Raw genomic sequence first — 17,580 nt, 5'->3', positions numbered from 1 at the left:
TTTGGTAAATCCTATTCCTTGATTTGGCCAACCATGCTCTGCTTTCGAGCTGGTGATATTTACTATTGAAGCTTGTGGTATATGTTTCCATGATGCCCCGATGGGTTGAACCTATGCCTTCCATAATATGTGTGAACTCGAAAGTTTTCATGAGTCGTACTCTTTTGGTATTTTGCCAGATAAAATTTCAACACTACAACTTTTTCGAAAGTGAGAAGTGAATGAAAGGTTATGCATTGGAGAAGTGGGAGTCGACCTTGAACTTTATGTTCATGCCCATGGACATGATGTAGATCTTATCATTAAAAGCTTCTCTTTAATTAATTATTCCCTTGGTATAAGTTCATCTTATATCTGGGATCTGGCCTTTTGCAATCGTGATTCCGACCATGTTCTCCTTTAAATACCATTTCTCGTACAAGTTGAGCACTTGTCTTCTGCAGAGCAATACCCCAGTCCAACCTCTACTTTGGTTTGTCGTCGAGTATTACCCCCTGGTATCTCGAGAATGCCAAGGAACTACTTAACTTCTTATGAGTTCTTCATCAACTAATATTCTTGCCGATTCCATTTTTCCAACGGGTTCTGAGTTGTTAGAACCCCTCAAGGACACCGATAAGTGAATCAATTCCGCACTCCGATTCAATAACTCTAAGTAATTTTTCTTGCTTACGAGTTTAATAATCCTTCAAGTCATTCCTAGCCTGCTCGGCTATGTCATTATAGTGCCAAGTTTAACTGTGCTACCTGGTCCTTCCCAGCGCACAAATTTCGACAGTGAGCTAATCTTGCGTCGATCTTCCTCGTCATATCACTTCTCCTTGAACAGCAAACTTGATTTCGAGTTTGTGTCCTACCCGTGGTTCCAATAACCTTTCGCTTTCATCATTCCTTTGACTTGATGTCATCGTCGATCAATTACATCTTCTTGAAAACCTCTCGACAAATTTGTCGTGATCATTGTCAACAGTTTGACTTCTTCCAAGTTGTGTGTCGAAATTCAGGATGTGAAATACCATCCTTGCCCCTCAATGAATTATGTTATCATCGACAACATTCTTGCCTCCCCCCAACACAAGCTTGTTCATATTTTGTGTTGTATCTTGATTTCCTTGCTATCTAGCTTATGATATGTTCTACCTTGGAGTATTACCATCTTTTATGTCAAGAATGTCGTGAGAATTTCACCACCTCTTATGACATCTTGATATAGGTCATACTTCTTGCCATATCCGTTCATTCCTTGGTCCCCGTGTTGTTCCTAACCGGAAAACCGACAATTGAACTATGGTGTGCGACTTCAAAACTTCTAGCAACCTTATTGCTTTGAAGCTAATGGTCAACATTTCATTCTTAGACCATTGGCTATCGAATCGCCATTCTAACATTGTTTGTGCTACCTAAGTCCGTATTTCGGGTGCACCCTCAACCAATGTTCAATCATGTATGTTTCCTCGAGCATACCTCATTATATCATTTCAACTGACAAAAGCTATCTCCTTGTACACATAATTGTGGAAATCCATCTTTTGGAAATCTCAATGGATTGTCGCTGAGTCAATCAGTCACCTCCTCACCTCTCCTTGATTTAATGATGAACCCTTGTTCAGAACTCGCTTCCATAGTTCATCTCCCGAGAATCTTCGATGCCGTTTCGACAATTTGTGTTGCACCTTTCTTCTCAGGCATCCTGAGTCTGAGTTATCCTGACACCAATCAGATCTGAATCTCGGTCAGATATGATGGTTGGAACATATTTCCAAGAGTTATAAGATTGGTCTATTTATGACCCGGTAAGGTGATGTCATGCCTAACACACCTGGCCGGAGGACCTATTGTTATAAGTTTTCCTTTTTAGCAAGGTTAGCTATTCTTCCATGAGGAAATTGTAAGACTTACTCTATAAGTTGTTCCTGATGGATCCTTTGTGTATCCATAGCCTGATCTTACCTAATGACCATGTCAATGCTATCTCGAAGCATGTGTGTGGTACTCCGATCTTCAATAAAAATATTTGAAGCACAATGCTAAATTTTCGTTATCAATTATTCAAACACCGTTGTTTGGGTAATGTCATGAAATTTCTCTCCCCTTACCTAAAGAGTTTTCTACATTATATCCTGTCATGGATATCATGCTCTGCTTGTCCTTGGGAAGGATATACCCTTGAAATATGTGTTTAAACACATTTTCCTTTCCATTGTTCTACTTAAACTTGATAATCATATTTTCCTTTCCATTGTTTGGTTTAGCCTTTCTTGTGATCTGTATGACCTAAGCAGTAAAATTCTCCTGCTATTGTAAACACCTCAGTGTACAATTCTGTCAGAAAGACCCTGTTACTTTTGATTGATGACATTCCGGTAACCACCGATGGACGAGAACTTTGCCTATTGGTCCGCCTCGTTCAACGAGCAGGAAGATGGTTCTCTTCGTCCCTCGCACGTGGTACCGACGTTGTTGCCGACATAAATGACAGGCTATCCGCTGACATGTGTTGCCTACCTGGTCATACAAGACGTCACCGCCCTTCCTACTTTTAACCCACATGGTGGGCCCATAACCCACAGTTCCACAGGATCGAAACCTGGCTCTCCTGTACACCCCTGTTGCTAAAGTTATTTCTCGCGTTTGGCTTTGTATGTAAGTCGCGAGCCAACTTCCTAGTGATCCATTCAGGTATCAGACGCAATACTTATTCTCGTTGCTCTGGACCCCTTTCACACTTTGTTTCAGGCATCGAACGATTTCCTGCCCGCTCGAAACTTTCCATAATACCTCCTCGCTTTGATCTCGATAATGTCTTAAGTTTCAATTCGAGAGTTACCTTCCGCCACCTTCCCTGATGTTATCTACTAGATAAGCAAACATTGTAGCGGTCCATTCTTTCGTAATACCCCCTTATCCTTTTGTAAGTACGATGGAGATCTCGAAGAAAAGATGACGACTGGATCATGGTGACTTGAAACAGAGAAATGAAGACATCAACGAAAGGGATCAACCTCTTCGAAAGGGTAGCCAAGACCGAGAAGACTCGTTAGGTTTTTCGCTACCAACACCTTCCCCCCTTACTCCACCGCTTAAATCTCGGGACGAGATTTCTTGTAGTGGAGGAGAATTGTGACGCCCGGATAATTAGGCTACAGTAACCCCACGTTAACGATGCCACGTCACCTCAGATTACTATTGATAATCTCGCGTTAGTTCGAAACGATTCATATTCAAAATTTGAATTTAAGTTAAACAATTAAAGTTTTCAAAAGTCAAAACTAAATTGTTCCTAATGTGTCAAATAATCCTTAGTAAATGTTGGTGGATAAATTATCTTTTAATAAAATATTTAAATGCACTAAAGTAATAGAAATGACCGCAAAAACAAATAATTAGACGCCTTTTATAAAATTATAATAATAAACCTAAATTAGTAGTGTGCCAAAATAATTGTGGCAGTGGACTGATTAGCAATACTAATTTAGGTGCTGACTGGGTATTTGATAAAACTAAAATAAAAGAAACTTTAAATGAAAATAGTAAAGGAAATAAGTAAAAGAAATAAAAGACAACCCCCTCCCCCCCGACTGGGCCTTGGCCCAGTTGGCCGAAGGAGCCAGTCGGCCCAGCCGACCCACTCCCGCACCCCCTGGCCTACTAGGCCTCCTCCCCTCCCCGTAACCCACCGACACCCCACTCCTCCCCCCTCGAAATATCTTCCCCCCTCTCTCCCGATTGGATCAGGATCGAGAGGAGGAGGACGCCGACGCCGCCCGGTACCGCCTCGCCGCGACGCCGCATCGCCTCGCCCTCGTCCATCGCCGCTCGGACTCCCTCGCCGACCTGCTTCATCTCCGTCACGACGTCCCCGTCCCCCCACCACGAGCCGCGCTGCCCAGTCCCCTACTTCCCCTCGTGGGCCCCCCTCTCCTCGTCTCTCGCTCGTCCCTGCATCGTCGCGCCCCGCCCCGCCCTGCGTGCCCCCGCGCGCGCACGCCCGAACCTCGCCTCGCCCTGCCGCTTCACTCGCCGCGGCCTCGTCCCGCGCTGGCGTGCGCCAGCGCCCACCGCAAACACCACTTCGGCCGCTCGTTGCGCTCACCGCGGACCTGCCGCGCCCGCGCCTCCCTCGCCCTGCTCCGCCTTGCCGCCCGCTTCCCCTGCTCCTCCCCGGTCACCGCCTGTCGCCGCCGCCCCTAGCTTCTGCTGCTGTGCGTCCCCGCTTGCCCCCCTTGCAGCCCCGCTGCTCCGGCCACGACCACAGTCGTCGTGCGCCCACGCCCGAGCGCCCTTGGGTGTGCGCCGATCGGGCAGGGCCCGTTGCCCGTTCGCCCGTGCCCGTTTGGCCCTATGGGCCACTGCCCAGTGGGGCCCCCCGCCCCACGCCCCTCTGTTAAAAAAAGAGAAGAATAAAAAATCAATTAATTAAGTAATTAATTAACTTAATTAGATCTGTTAAATTAACCTGATTAACTCTGATTAGATAACCTAATAATTAATTAACTAATTAATTATGTTTTGTTAAACTGTGACTATGACAAACGGGACCCACAGGTTAGTTGACCAGTCAACGCCTCTGTTGACTGCTGACGTCATGATGACGTCATGATGACGTCAGCATACACTGTTCTGGATAATGTTGAATTAAATTAATTAAATAAATTCGAAAAATGATTTAAAACTTTAGAAAATCATATAAAATAAACCGTAGCTGAGATGAAAATACTTTCTACATGAAAGTTGCTCAGAACGACGAGACGATTCCGGATACGCAGCCCGTTCGTCCGCCACACATCCCTAGCATAGCAAACACGCAACTTTCCGCCTCCGGTTCATCTGTCCGAAAACGCGAAACACCGGGAATACTTCCCGGATGTTTCCCCCTTCGTCGGTATCGCCTCCTACCGCGTTAGGGCACGCCAAGCACTGTTAGTTGTCTTGTCATGCATCGTTATGCGTCTGTTTGCATTGTATTCATTGTTTCTTCCCCCCTCTTCTCTCCGTTAGACTACGAGGCTGACGCCGCTGCTGGTGCCCCGATCGACTACGTTGTTGACGACCCCTCCTTGCCAGAACAACCAGGCAAGCCCCCCCTTGATCACCAGATATCGCCTATTCTTCTCTATACTGCTTGCATTAGAGTAGTGTAGCATGTTACTGATTTCGGTTAATCCTATTCTGTTGCATAGCCTGTCATTGTTGCTACAGTTGTTACCCTTACATGCTATCCTACTGCTTAGTATAGGATGCTAGTGTTCCATCAGTGGCCCTACGCTCTTGTCCGTCTGCCATGCTATACTACTAGGCCGTGATCACTTCGGGAGGTGATCACGGGTATATACTATATAATTTATATACATGACACATGTGGTGACTAAAGTCGGGTCGGCTCGTTGAGTACCCGCAAGTGATTCTGATGAGGGGGCTGAAAGGACAGGTGGCTCCATCCCAGTGGAGGTGGGCCTGGGTTCCTGACGGCCCCCGACTGTTACTTTGTGGCGGAGCGACAGGGCAGGTTGAGACCACCTAGGAGAGAGGTGGGCCTGGCCCTGGTCAGCGTTCGCAGATACTTAACACGCTTAACGAGATCTTGGTATTTGATCTGAGTCTGGCCATTTGGCCTATACGCACTAACCAACTACGCGGGAACAGTTATGGGCACTCGACGTCGTGGTATCAGCCGAAGCCTTCGTGACGTCAGCGACTGAGTGGCGCGCGCCGGATTGGACTGGAACGCCTACTAGGCTAGGTCTGCTTTCGGCCGCGTTCGCAACGTGCAGGTGTGCAATGGGCGATGGGCCCACACCCCTGCGCCATAGGATTTAGACCGGTGTGCTGACCTCTCTGTTGTGCCTAGGTGGGGCTCCGACGTGTTGATCTTTCGAGGCCGGGCATGACCCAGAAAAGTGTGTCCGGCCAAATGGGATCGAGCATGTTGGGTTATGTGGTGCACCCCTCCAGGGCAGTTTATCTATTCGAATAGCCGTGTCCCTCGGTAAAAGGACGACCCGGAGTTGTACCTTGACCTTATGACAACTAGAACCGGATACTTAATAAAACACACCCTTCCAAGTGCCAGATATAACCCGGTGATCGCTCTCTAACAGGGCGACGAGGAGGGAACCGCCGGGTAGGATTATGCTATGCGATGCTACTTGGTGAACTTACCATCTACTCTCTTCTACATGCTGCAAGATGGAGGTGGCCAGAAGCGTAGTCTTCGATAGGATTAGCTATCCCCCTCTTATTCTGGCATTCTGCAGTTCAGTCCATCGATATGGCCCTTTACACATATACCCATGCATATGTAGTGTAGCTCCTTGCTTGCGAGTACTTTGGATGAGTACTCACGGTTGCTTTTCTCCCTCTTTTCCCCCTTTCCTTCTACCTGGTTGTTGCAACCAGATGCTGGAGTCCAGGAGCTAGAGATCCCGAGGATGATTCTACGTGGTGTTCGGCTTCGAGGAGTAGTTAGGAGGTCCCAGGCAGGAGGCCTTGCCTTTTCGATCGTTGCTACTTTTGTGCTAGCCTTCTTAAGGCAAACTTGTTTAACTTATGTCTGTACTCAGATATTGTTGCTTCCGCTGACTCGTCTATGATCGAGCACTTGTATTCGAGCCCTCGAGGCCCCTGGCTTGTATTATGATGCTCGTATGATTTATTTATGTTGTAGAGTTGTGTTGTGATATCTTCCCGTGAGTCCCTGATCTTGATCATACACATTTGCGTGCATGATTAGTGTACGATTGAATCGGGGGCGTCACAGAGATTATGGTAGGGTACAAAACCACCTCAAAGTTATTCTTTCCAATCAATCCGTTGGGCTATTCCTATAAGTGTCACAAACAGTCCTAGAGTTCGTACTAGAATAACACCTTAAGACACAAATCAACCAAAACCCTAATGTCACCTAGATACTCCAATGTCACCTCAAGTATCCGTGGGTATGATTATTCGATATGCATCACACAATCTCAGATCCATCTATTCAACCAACACATAGAACCTCAAAGAGTACCCCAAAAGTTTCTACCGGAGAATCAAGACGAAAACGTGTGCCAACCCCTATGCATAGGTTCATGGGCGGAACCCGCAAGTTGATCACCAAAACATACATCAAGTGAATCACATGATATCCCATTGTCACCACAGATACGCACGGCAAGACATACATCAAGTGTTCTCAAATCATTAAAGACTCAATCCGATAAGATTACTTCAAAGGGAAAACTCAATCCATTACAAGAGAGTAGAGGGGGATAAGCAACATAAGATCCAACTATAATAACAAAGCTCGCGATACATCAAGATCGAATCACCTCAAGAACACGAGAGAGAGAGAGATCGAACACATAGCTACTGGTACATACCCTCAGCCCCGAGGGTGAACTACTCCCTCCTCGTCATGGAGAGTGCCGGGATGGTGAAGATGGCCACCGGTGAGGGATCCCCCCTCCGGCAGGGTGCCGGAACAGGGTCCCGATTGGTTTTTGGTGGCTACAGAGGCTTGCGGCGGCGGAACTCCCGATCTATTCTGTTCCCCGAAGTTTTTAGGGTATATGGAGATATATAGGCGGAAAAAGTATGTCAGGGGAGCCACGAGGGACCCACGAGGGTGGAGGGCGCGCCCTATGGGGGTGGGCGCGCCCCCTACCTCGTGGCTCCCTCGTTTCTTTCCTGACGTGCACTCCAAGTCTATCAGGTTGCTTCCTTCCAAAAATAACTTCTCCAGAAGGTTTCATTCCATTTCGACTCCGTTTGATATTCCTTTTCTTCGAAACATTGAAACAAGGGAAAAACAGGAACTGGCACTGGGCTCTGGGTCAATTGGTTAGTCCCAAAAATAACATAAAAGTGTAAAATAAAGCCCATAAACATCCAAGATGGATAATATAATAGCATGGAACAATAAAAAATTATAGATACGTTGGAGACGTATCAGCATTCCCAAGCTTAATTCCTGCTCGTCCTCGAGTAGGTAAATGATAAAAACAGAATTTTTGATGTGGAATGCTACTTGGCATAATTTCAATGTAATTCTTCTTAATTGTGGTATGAATATTCAGATTTGAAAGATTCAAGATAAAAGTTCATATTGACATAAAAGTAATAATACTTCAACCATACTAACTAAGCAATTATGTCCTCTCAAAATAACATGGCCAAAGAAAGTTCATCCCTACAAAATCATATAGTTTAGTCATGCTCCATTTTCATCACACAAGAATGCTCTCATCATGCACAACCCCGATGACAAGCCAAGCAATTGTTTCATACTTTAGAAATCTCAAACCTATAAACTTTCACGCAATATATGAGCGCGAGCCATGGACATAGCACTATCGGTGGAATAGAATGTGATGATGGGGGTTATGTGGAGAAGACAAAAAAGGAGAAAGTCTCACATCAACGAGGCTAATCAATGAGCTATGGAGATGCCCGTCAATTGATGTTAATGCAAGGAGTAGGGATTGCCATGCAACGGATGCATTAGAGCTATAAATGTATGAAAGCTCAACAAAAGAAACCAAGTGGGGGTGCATCCAACTTGCTTGCTCATGAAGACCTAGGGCACTTGAGGAGGCCCATTGTTGGAATATACAAGCCAAGTTCTATAATGAAAAATTCCCACTAGTATATGAAAGTGACAAAACAAGAGACTCCTTATCATGAAGATTATGGTGCTACTTTGAAGCACAAGTGTGGCAAAGGATAGTAGCATTGTCCCTTCTCTCTTTTTCTCTCATTTTTTTGGGCCTTCTCTTTTTATGGCCTTTCTCTCTTTTTTTTATTCCTCACTTGGGACAATGCTCTAGAAAATGATGATCATCACACTTCTATTTATTTACAACTCAATGATTACAACTCGATACTAGAACAAGGTATGACTCTATATGAATGCCTCCGGCGGTGTACCGTGATATGCAATGAATCAAGAGTGACATGTATGAAAGAATTATGAACGGTGGCTTTGCCACAAATACTATGTCAACTACATGATCATGCTAAGCAATATGACAATGATGAACGTGTCATGATAAACGGAATGGTGGAAAGTTGCATGGCAATATATCTCGGAATGGCTATGGAAATGCCATAATAGGTAGGTATGGTGGCCGTTTTGAGGAAGATATAAGGAGGTTTATGTGTGAAAGAGCGTATCATATCACGGGGTTTGGATGCACCGGCGAAGTTTGCACCAACTCTCAATGTGAGAAAGGGCAATGCACGGCACCGAAGAGGCTAGCAATGATGGAAAGGTGAGAGTGCGTATAATCCATGGAATCAACATTAGTCATAAAGAACTCACATACTTATTGCAAAAATCTACATGTCATCAAAAACCAAGCACTACGCGCATGCTCCTAGGGGGATAGATTGGTAGGAAAAGACCATCGCTCGTCCCCGACCGCCACTCATAAGGAGGACAATCAAAGAACACCTCAGGTTTCAAATTTGTTACATAACGTTTACCATACGTGCATGCTACGGGACTTGCAAACTTCAACACAAGTATTTTTCAAATTCACAACTACTCAACTAGCACAAGTTTAATATCACTACCTCCTTATCTCAAAACAATCATCAAGCATCAAACTTCTCTTAGTATTCAACTCACTCATAAGAAAGTTTTCACTATTCTTGAATACCTAGCATATTAGGATTATTTAAGCAAATTACCATGCTATTTAAGACTCTCAAAATAATCTAAGTGAAGCATGAGAGATCAATAGTTTCTATAAAACAAATCCACCACCGTGCCCTAAAAGATATAAGTGAAGCACTAGAGCAAACAACAAACTATTCCGAAAGATATAAGTGAAGATCAATGAGTAGTTAAATAATTATTAAGCTACGTGAAGACTCCCCCATTTAAGAATTTCAGATCTTGATACTTTATTCAAACAGCAAGCAAAACAAAATAAAATGACATGACGCTCCAAGCAAAACACATATCATGTGGTGAATAAAAATATAGCTCCAAGTAAAGTTACCGATGAACGAAGACGAAAGAGGGGATGCCTTCCGGGGCATCCCCAAGCTTAGGCGCTTGGTTATCATTGAATATTACCTTGGGGTGCCTTGGGCATCCCCAAGCTTAGGCTCTTGCCACTCCTTATTCCATAGTCCATCAAATCTTTACCCAAAACTGGAAAACTTCACAACACAAAACTTAGCAGAAAACTCGTAAGCTCCGTTAGCGAAAGAAAACAAAACACCACTTCAAGGTACTGTAATGAACTCATTATTTATTTATATTGGTGTGAAACCTACTGTATTCCAACTTCTCTATGGTTTATAAACTATTTTACTAGCCATAGATTCATCAAAATAAGCAAGCAACACAATGAAAACAGAATCTGTCAAAAACAGAACAGTCTGTAGTAATCTGTAACTAACGCAAAATTATGGAACTCCAAAAATTCTAAAATAGATTGGTGGACCTGAGGAATTTTTCTAGTAATCATCTGCAAAAAGAATCAACTAAATAGAACTCTCCAGTAAAAAGTTTTAGCTAATGTCGTGAGCGCTAAAGTTTTTATTTTTTACAGCATGATCATAAAGACTTCACCTGTAACATCCCAAATTTTCAATTTGGTATGTTATACATAGATCATCATTGCATATCATGTTTTATTGCATTTTGACAAATCCTCGATAAATCCTAAGCAACTCAAGGACCCTCGGAGAGAGTTGGGGATTTTCTCAAATTTTCATATTTGATTTTCATCAAATAATAAGACCAGGATTTTGGTTTTAATTATTTTTCTCTCCGGAAAAATATTTCACTTTAAAATAAAACGAGAGGAGAAAACATGACTTCTCCAAAACAATTGAAATACTGGAGGAAAAATGTTAAAATCATTATTTGGAATTTATTTGGATTTTATTTGCAATTTTTATTGCATTAAAAATATTGCATGTTTTCAAAATATTTATTTTGATTTAAAACAAATGTTCACCCTATTCTAGATTTTCTAACTAGACGGCGAAAATTTATTTCATATTTTTCCGATTTTTATTTATTTTTCTACGTATTATTTTCCGCGGAACTTATTAAAAAAAAAACAAACGCCCGCGCGCCGACTGGGCCAAAGGCCCAGCCGACGGCCCAACCCCCGCGCCCGTCTCCTTCCTGGAGACCGAACGCGCCACGGGACAGCTGCCCGAGTCCGACCGCCCTGCGCCGCCGCCGGTGCCCCCTTCCCCAAGCCCAGCACCCCCCTCCTTAAATAGCCCCCTCCTCTCTCTCTCCCTCAACCCGCAAGCCGCCGCCGCCGCCGGAGTCGCGCCTACCGCCGCCCGTTCGCCGCCTGAGCCGCCGCCCTCGCCTCGCCGCACCCCCCCGACCCCTGAGCCCGCGCCCGAGCCCGGAGCCCCGCCGGAGCCCCTCGTCGGAGTAGCCCGACGAGGTACTGCCCGATGCCCGTTGACCTTTGCCGGTTTTCGTTAAAAAAACCCTTCGTTTAAAAAAAAAAACCCTAGATCGGTTTTTTTCGGTTTTATTATTTTGCGAGCGTTCACCGAACCGTCTGTTTTAACGACCGCGTTCGTCGGTTTTTCTCTGATAACAAACGTCCGTTATTTAACCGTTCGACCATTTTTCTTTTTCGTCGGATTTTTCTCGTTATTTTCTCAGATTCGATTTCTGATCAAATCTTCGATTCTGTTTAACTTCTCGCTCGTTTATCGGAATCAGGCGATTCAAGCGCCTAGAGTTTCGTCTCGAAATTCTCTTTCCGTTTAATCTACTCAAACAAGTTTTGTTACAGTAAAATTTGACCTAGATCCAGATTAGCAAACGAAGTTTCTTTCTTTCGCCGTTTGAATTTCGTTGCTTCTTTCGAGTTGATTCTTTTAGCAAACCGGAGTTCTTAAGTTGAACTTTCTGGTTGGTTCTTTCATTCGAGTTTTACGTGTGCATTAGATGAGTACTGATTGTATGCTTGTTTGTTTGCGATAGAGTACCCAGAGTGTGCCGCTTGTTACTTCGACTCGCTAGGTTTTGCGGATCATCAGCAAGGCAAGTAACACTTTGATCATACCCCGTTCATACCCAGTTTTCATTGCATTAGATCTATTTCCTCAAACACTTGCATGATTAGGATCTAATTAAACTGTGGGTATTGGGAAGTAGTTGAGGTAGTACCTATTACCTGTTTCATATATCAAACCCTTGGGAGTTACTTCTACGTTGCTTTTATTATTGCCATGCTATGCTTGTAGACGTGGATTTGGGTTTGAGTGATATTCATGACAGATGTGAGATGTTTATTAATGGTTCAACTTAAGGTGGCAACTAAAACTCACATCTGGGTGGATTGAGGGACCTGGAGAACCCAGTGTTGCCTGTATGTATAAGGTCCGCCACCCAGGCTCAAAGGGATCATAAGATTATTCATGCTAGAAACTTCCGTGTGCAGCCACAAGCTATTATGGGCTCTAGCATAGCTGAGTAGGTTACAGGATCTCTTGAAGAGGTGGACTAGCAGATGTAGGGGAAAGTAGGTGTACCGGTCCATCCAGAGTAAAGAGTGATTGTTTCTGAAAGACTGTGTCCCGGTCATCCGTTTCTCAAACATCATGCAGTGCGAGAATCAAGCGGAGGCGATCGAGTCTTGTGGGGAAAAGTGCGCAAACCTCTGCAGAGTGTACAAACTAATAATGGTTAGCCGTGTCCCCGGTTATGGACAACTTGAGTATCTAGTATCTGGATTATCATTTGAATCTCATCACCGTGATACTTATAATTAATTTTGTTGGGTTAAAGATGATACTTAAATGGGATTGAGTTGGAGGTACCTTCTCAATGTTTCAACCACCATGATAGTTAAATAAAATTTATTCCTTTGAAGTAGGATAAAACTGGCTTTTCGCAAAACTGTAACCATAGAGCTTTCCACCAGCCATATATGCATGTAGAATAGCATTATTATTGTTCATTATTCTCTATGTGTTACTTTGCCAGCATATTCTATGTGCTGACCCGTTTTCGGGCTGCAACGTTTCATGTTGCAGACTTTTCAGACGACGAGTAAGGTGCTTTAGGTCGTGGTCTTATACTCAGTGATGCCGCTGGAGTGATGGACTCACTTATCTTCCAAGTCTTCTGCTGTTATCGTTTTAGATGGCCTTAAGCCATGTTTATCATACTCAAACTCTTCGGAGTTATTCGATGTAATAAGTGTGTGATTGCTACTCTGTTATAAATCCTCCATTTGTACTGTGCGTGTCAGCATTACTGATCCAGGGATGACACTGGTGCACAGCAGCACAGGCCATTTGAGGTCTGGTCGCTACAAAGTTGGTATCAGAGCACACGTTGACTGTAGGACACGACCACTAAGCTTAAGCCCTAGAAAACTTCTCTCTTCTCATTTCTGACCCCTCTCCACTTTCTACTCTTTTAGGAATGGCGAATGCAAGGAGCAAGTTCATGCAACCAGATGAAGACACGCCGTTTGGTCGACACTTGAAGGAAGTCACCAAGTACTTGAACATAGGAATACCAAGCATCACCGGAACCTACAACGCCACATTACCTGAAGAGGAGAGCTAGAAGATTCAAGTTATCATTCCAGGAAGGACGTTTATGCCAATTATGGAACCCATGAGATTGGTTTTCGAAGCACCAACTTGGAGTTTAGGGAAGAGCATGGCCGCACACATCGCCATGGGACGCATTGGAGAAGTCTACCACCACGAGCTTAAGGATACAATTTATCAGATTTGTGGACGTCGAGACGCGCAATGGGAGATGATCAAGACCAAGAAGGATGGATCAATTGCAGCTTTCATCCAGGAGCAGAACCAACATATTCGACGCCAGGAGAACCAGATGTGCACGGACAAGGAAGAACTGAAGAAGGCATTAACGAAGATCAAGGAACTCCAAGAAGAACTCAAGGCTACACGCGAAGATTACTTGGAGGAAATCAACGCACTAGTAGGGAAGATTGACGACCTGGAGAATAAGATTGGAGCATTCGTTGGAAATCCAGTGCCAAAAGCAGAAGTCGATGAATGCACTTGTCCGGATAACTACATCATCATCAACGACACCGACTCGGAACCAAGTGAAGACGAATGGATTGATGAAGCTGGAGCAGACATCATGGAGTCTTCAACGGATCAGAATTTCTAGTAGACCACCATATCAGTAGTAGTTTTCCCCCATTTAATATTATAGTTCAAGCACTTTGTAACGCTAGTTAGATTGATTGTTTTGCCTTGTTTGGATTGATTGAGTGATATTGATTGAATTTGTCTCATGAGCATATGGGTAGTGTTTTCTCTCTAGACCTCATTCTATTCTTAACTCTCATCTTTTCTAAACCTATCAGATGCCTCCGAGACGCGACACCGGATTTGTTTTCCCGCCAGAGATCACCCAGTTGATTCAGCAACAGAATGCCCTGATGCAAGTGTTAGTGCAGAACCAAGGCAACAACAACAACAACCCACCGCCACCACCACCTGTTGATCACTTAGCCCGCTTCTTAAGGCTAAACCCGCCGGTGTTTTCCAGTAGCACCGAGCCGATTGTTGCAGATGATTGGCTCTGCAAAGTTGGAAGGGAGTTGACCACTGCAGGATGCACAGATGCGGAAAGAGTGCGTTTTGCCGCACATCAGCTTGATGGACCCGCAACATCATGGTGGGAGAATTATACAGCCACGCACCCTATTGACACTGTCACATGGGACCAGTTTCAGCAAGCTTTCCGTACAGCTCATGTTTCAGCAGGAGCTATGGCTATGAAGAAGCGTGAGTTTCGTAATCTACGCCAAGGAGGACGCACCGTAGGCCAGTATGTGGAGGAATTCAGTAAGTTAGCACGTTATGCACCAGATGACGTTGCTATAGATGCTGCCAAGCAGGAGAAATTCTTGGAAGGACTGAATGATGAACTGAGTATGCAGTTGATGGTAGCAACCTTCAACAACTACCAGGAGCTGGTAGATAGAGCTCTCATGATTGAAGGGAAGCAACAGCAGATTGAAAATCGTAAGAGGAAGTATGGACAAGGGAAGTACAATTCTGGAGCCCAGCAGAAGCCACGATTTACCTCGAAGCCGGGAGGACAGTTTCAGCATACCCATGGAGGAGTTAGTTCGCACAACCATAATGGCTCCAAGAATGGTAATGGGAATGGAGGAGGAAACGGACAGAACCGCACCAACCCATCTACCCCAACCAAGAGAGATCTAAGTCACATTACTTGTTTCAAGTGCCAGAAGACGGGACATTATGCTACTGATTGTCCCGAAGCCCAAAATGGAAATGGCAATGGAAGCTCTGGGAAGAAGCCGAACCCGTTCAACAAAGGACATGTGAACCACGTGAGCGTGGAGGAGGTTGAAGCTCAGCCTGATGCAGTAATAGGTAAGTTTTTGGTTAAGGCATTTACTGCAACCGTTCTTTTCGATACTGGTGCATCGCATTCATACATATCAAGGGGATTCGTAAACAAGTTTAAGATGTCCACCCAAGTTCTCAAAAGCCCTATGTTAGTAACCTCGCCAGGAGCAGAGTATATGGCCACCCAAGGATGTTTTCAGATACCGTTGGCCATTGGTAGGCATGTTTTCCCCTCAGACCTCATTGTTTTGGAATCGCAAGGTTTGGATGTGATTTTGGGAATGGATTGGCTATCGTTGTATGGAGGAAACATCGATTGTGCCAGCAAGACGATTTTGCTTACCACCCCAGAAGGAAAAAGGATCAAGTATGTATCCCGGCATATGCCGAAGAGGACTCAAGTGAATTCCTTGTCAGGAGTTGTACAGGAGGAAGTACCAGTGGTGAAGGATTATCCGGATGTATTTCCAGAAGAGTTGCCAGGCATGCCACCAGATAGAGACATTGAGTTTTTGATTGAACTTTTGCCAGGCACAGGGCCAATATCTAAGAGACCGTACAGGATGCCCGCAAAGGATTTGGAGGAAATTAAGAAGCAGATCAAGGAGTTACTGGATAAAGGCTATATTCGCCCAAGTTCGTCACCTTGGGGATCACCAGTACTTCTAGTGGAGAAGAAAGATGGATCGCTGAGGATGGTTGTTGATTACCGAGGATTGAATGAAGTGACCATCAAAAACAAGTACCCACTGCCGATGATCAATGATTTGTTTGACCGCTTACAAGGAGCTAAAGTATTTTCCAAGATCGATTTACGATCAGGATACCATCAGTTAAAGATTCGAGAGCAGGATATACCCAAGACGGCATTTACCACCAGATATGGATTGTATGAGTATACCGTTATGTCATTTGGACTGACTAACGCACCTGCCTATTTCATGAACCTGATGAACAAAGTGTTTATGGAGTTTTTGGATAAGTTCGTCGTGGTGTTCATTGATGATATTTTAATCTTTTCCAAGGATGAAGAAGAGCATGAGGAGCATTTACGATTGGTACTTGAGAAGCTCAGAGAACATCAGTTATATGCCAAGTTCAGCAAATGTGAGTTTTGGCTGAAGGAAGTTGGATTCCTTGGACATGTTATTTCTGGAGAAGGAATAGCAGTAGACCCTGCCAAGGTTGACACAGTGACAAGTTGGGAATCACCCACGACTGTTGGAGAAATCCGGAGTTTTCTTGGACTTGCAGGATACTACCGGAGATTCATCAAGAATTTCTCGAAGATTGCTAAGCCTATGACCGAGCTATTGAAGAAGGACACCAAATTCAATTGGACTGAGGAATGTGAAGATAGTTTCCAGGAGTTGAAGAAACGATTGGTTACCTCACCAGTGTTGATTCTGCCCGATCAACGCAAGGACTATGAAGTTTATTGCGACGCTTCTCGTCGAGGACTTGGAGCAGTGCTTATGCAGGAAGGAAGAGTTGTGTCATATGCTTCACGACAACTTAAACCCCATGAGAAGAATTATGCTACGCATGATTTGGAATTAGCAGCCGTAGTGCATGCATTGAAAACATGGAGACATTTTCTCATCGGAAACCATTGTGAAGTGTACACGGATCACAAGAGTTTGAAGTATATTTTCACGCAGAAGGAGTTAAATCTCAGATAGAGAAGATGGTTGGAGCTCATTAAAGATTATGATACGAGATTGCATTATCACCCTGGAAAGGCTAACGTAGTAGCAGACGCGTTGAGCCGCAAGAGTCATGTCAACACCCTCATGACAGGAGAATTACCTCAGGAGATAGCCGAGGACCTTCGCGAGTTATGTTTGGAGATAGTCCCAAGAGGCTATTTAGCGACATTGGAGATTCTGTCTACCTTGATGGAAAGAATCAGAGAAGCTCAGAAGACAGACAAGGAGATTGAAGAGATAAAGGAGAAGATGAGCAAAGGAAAAGCCAAGGGATTTCGTGAGGATGAGCACGATACCTTATGGTTCGAGGACCGCGTATATGTGCCAAATGATCCGGAGATCAGGAAGTTGATTTTGCAAGAAGCCCATGATTCACCGTACTCGATTCACCCAGGGAATACCAAGATGTATTTGGATTTGAAGAATACTTTCTGGTGGACCAGAATGAAGAAGGATATTGCAGAGTATGTAGCAGTTTGTGATGTATGTCAGAGAGTGAAGGCAGAGCATCAGAAGC

This window comes from Aegilops tauschii, chromosome 7 (assembly GCF_002575655.3).
Source record: "Aegilops tauschii subsp. strangulata cultivar AL8/78 chromosome 7, Aet v6.0, whole genome shotgun sequence".
Taxonomy (NCBI): Eukaryota; Viridiplantae; Streptophyta; class Magnoliopsida; order Poales; family Poaceae; genus Aegilops; species Aegilops tauschii.
The sequence above is the reverse complement of the archived record's forward strand: the minus strand, read 5'-3'. Positions refer to the sequence as shown.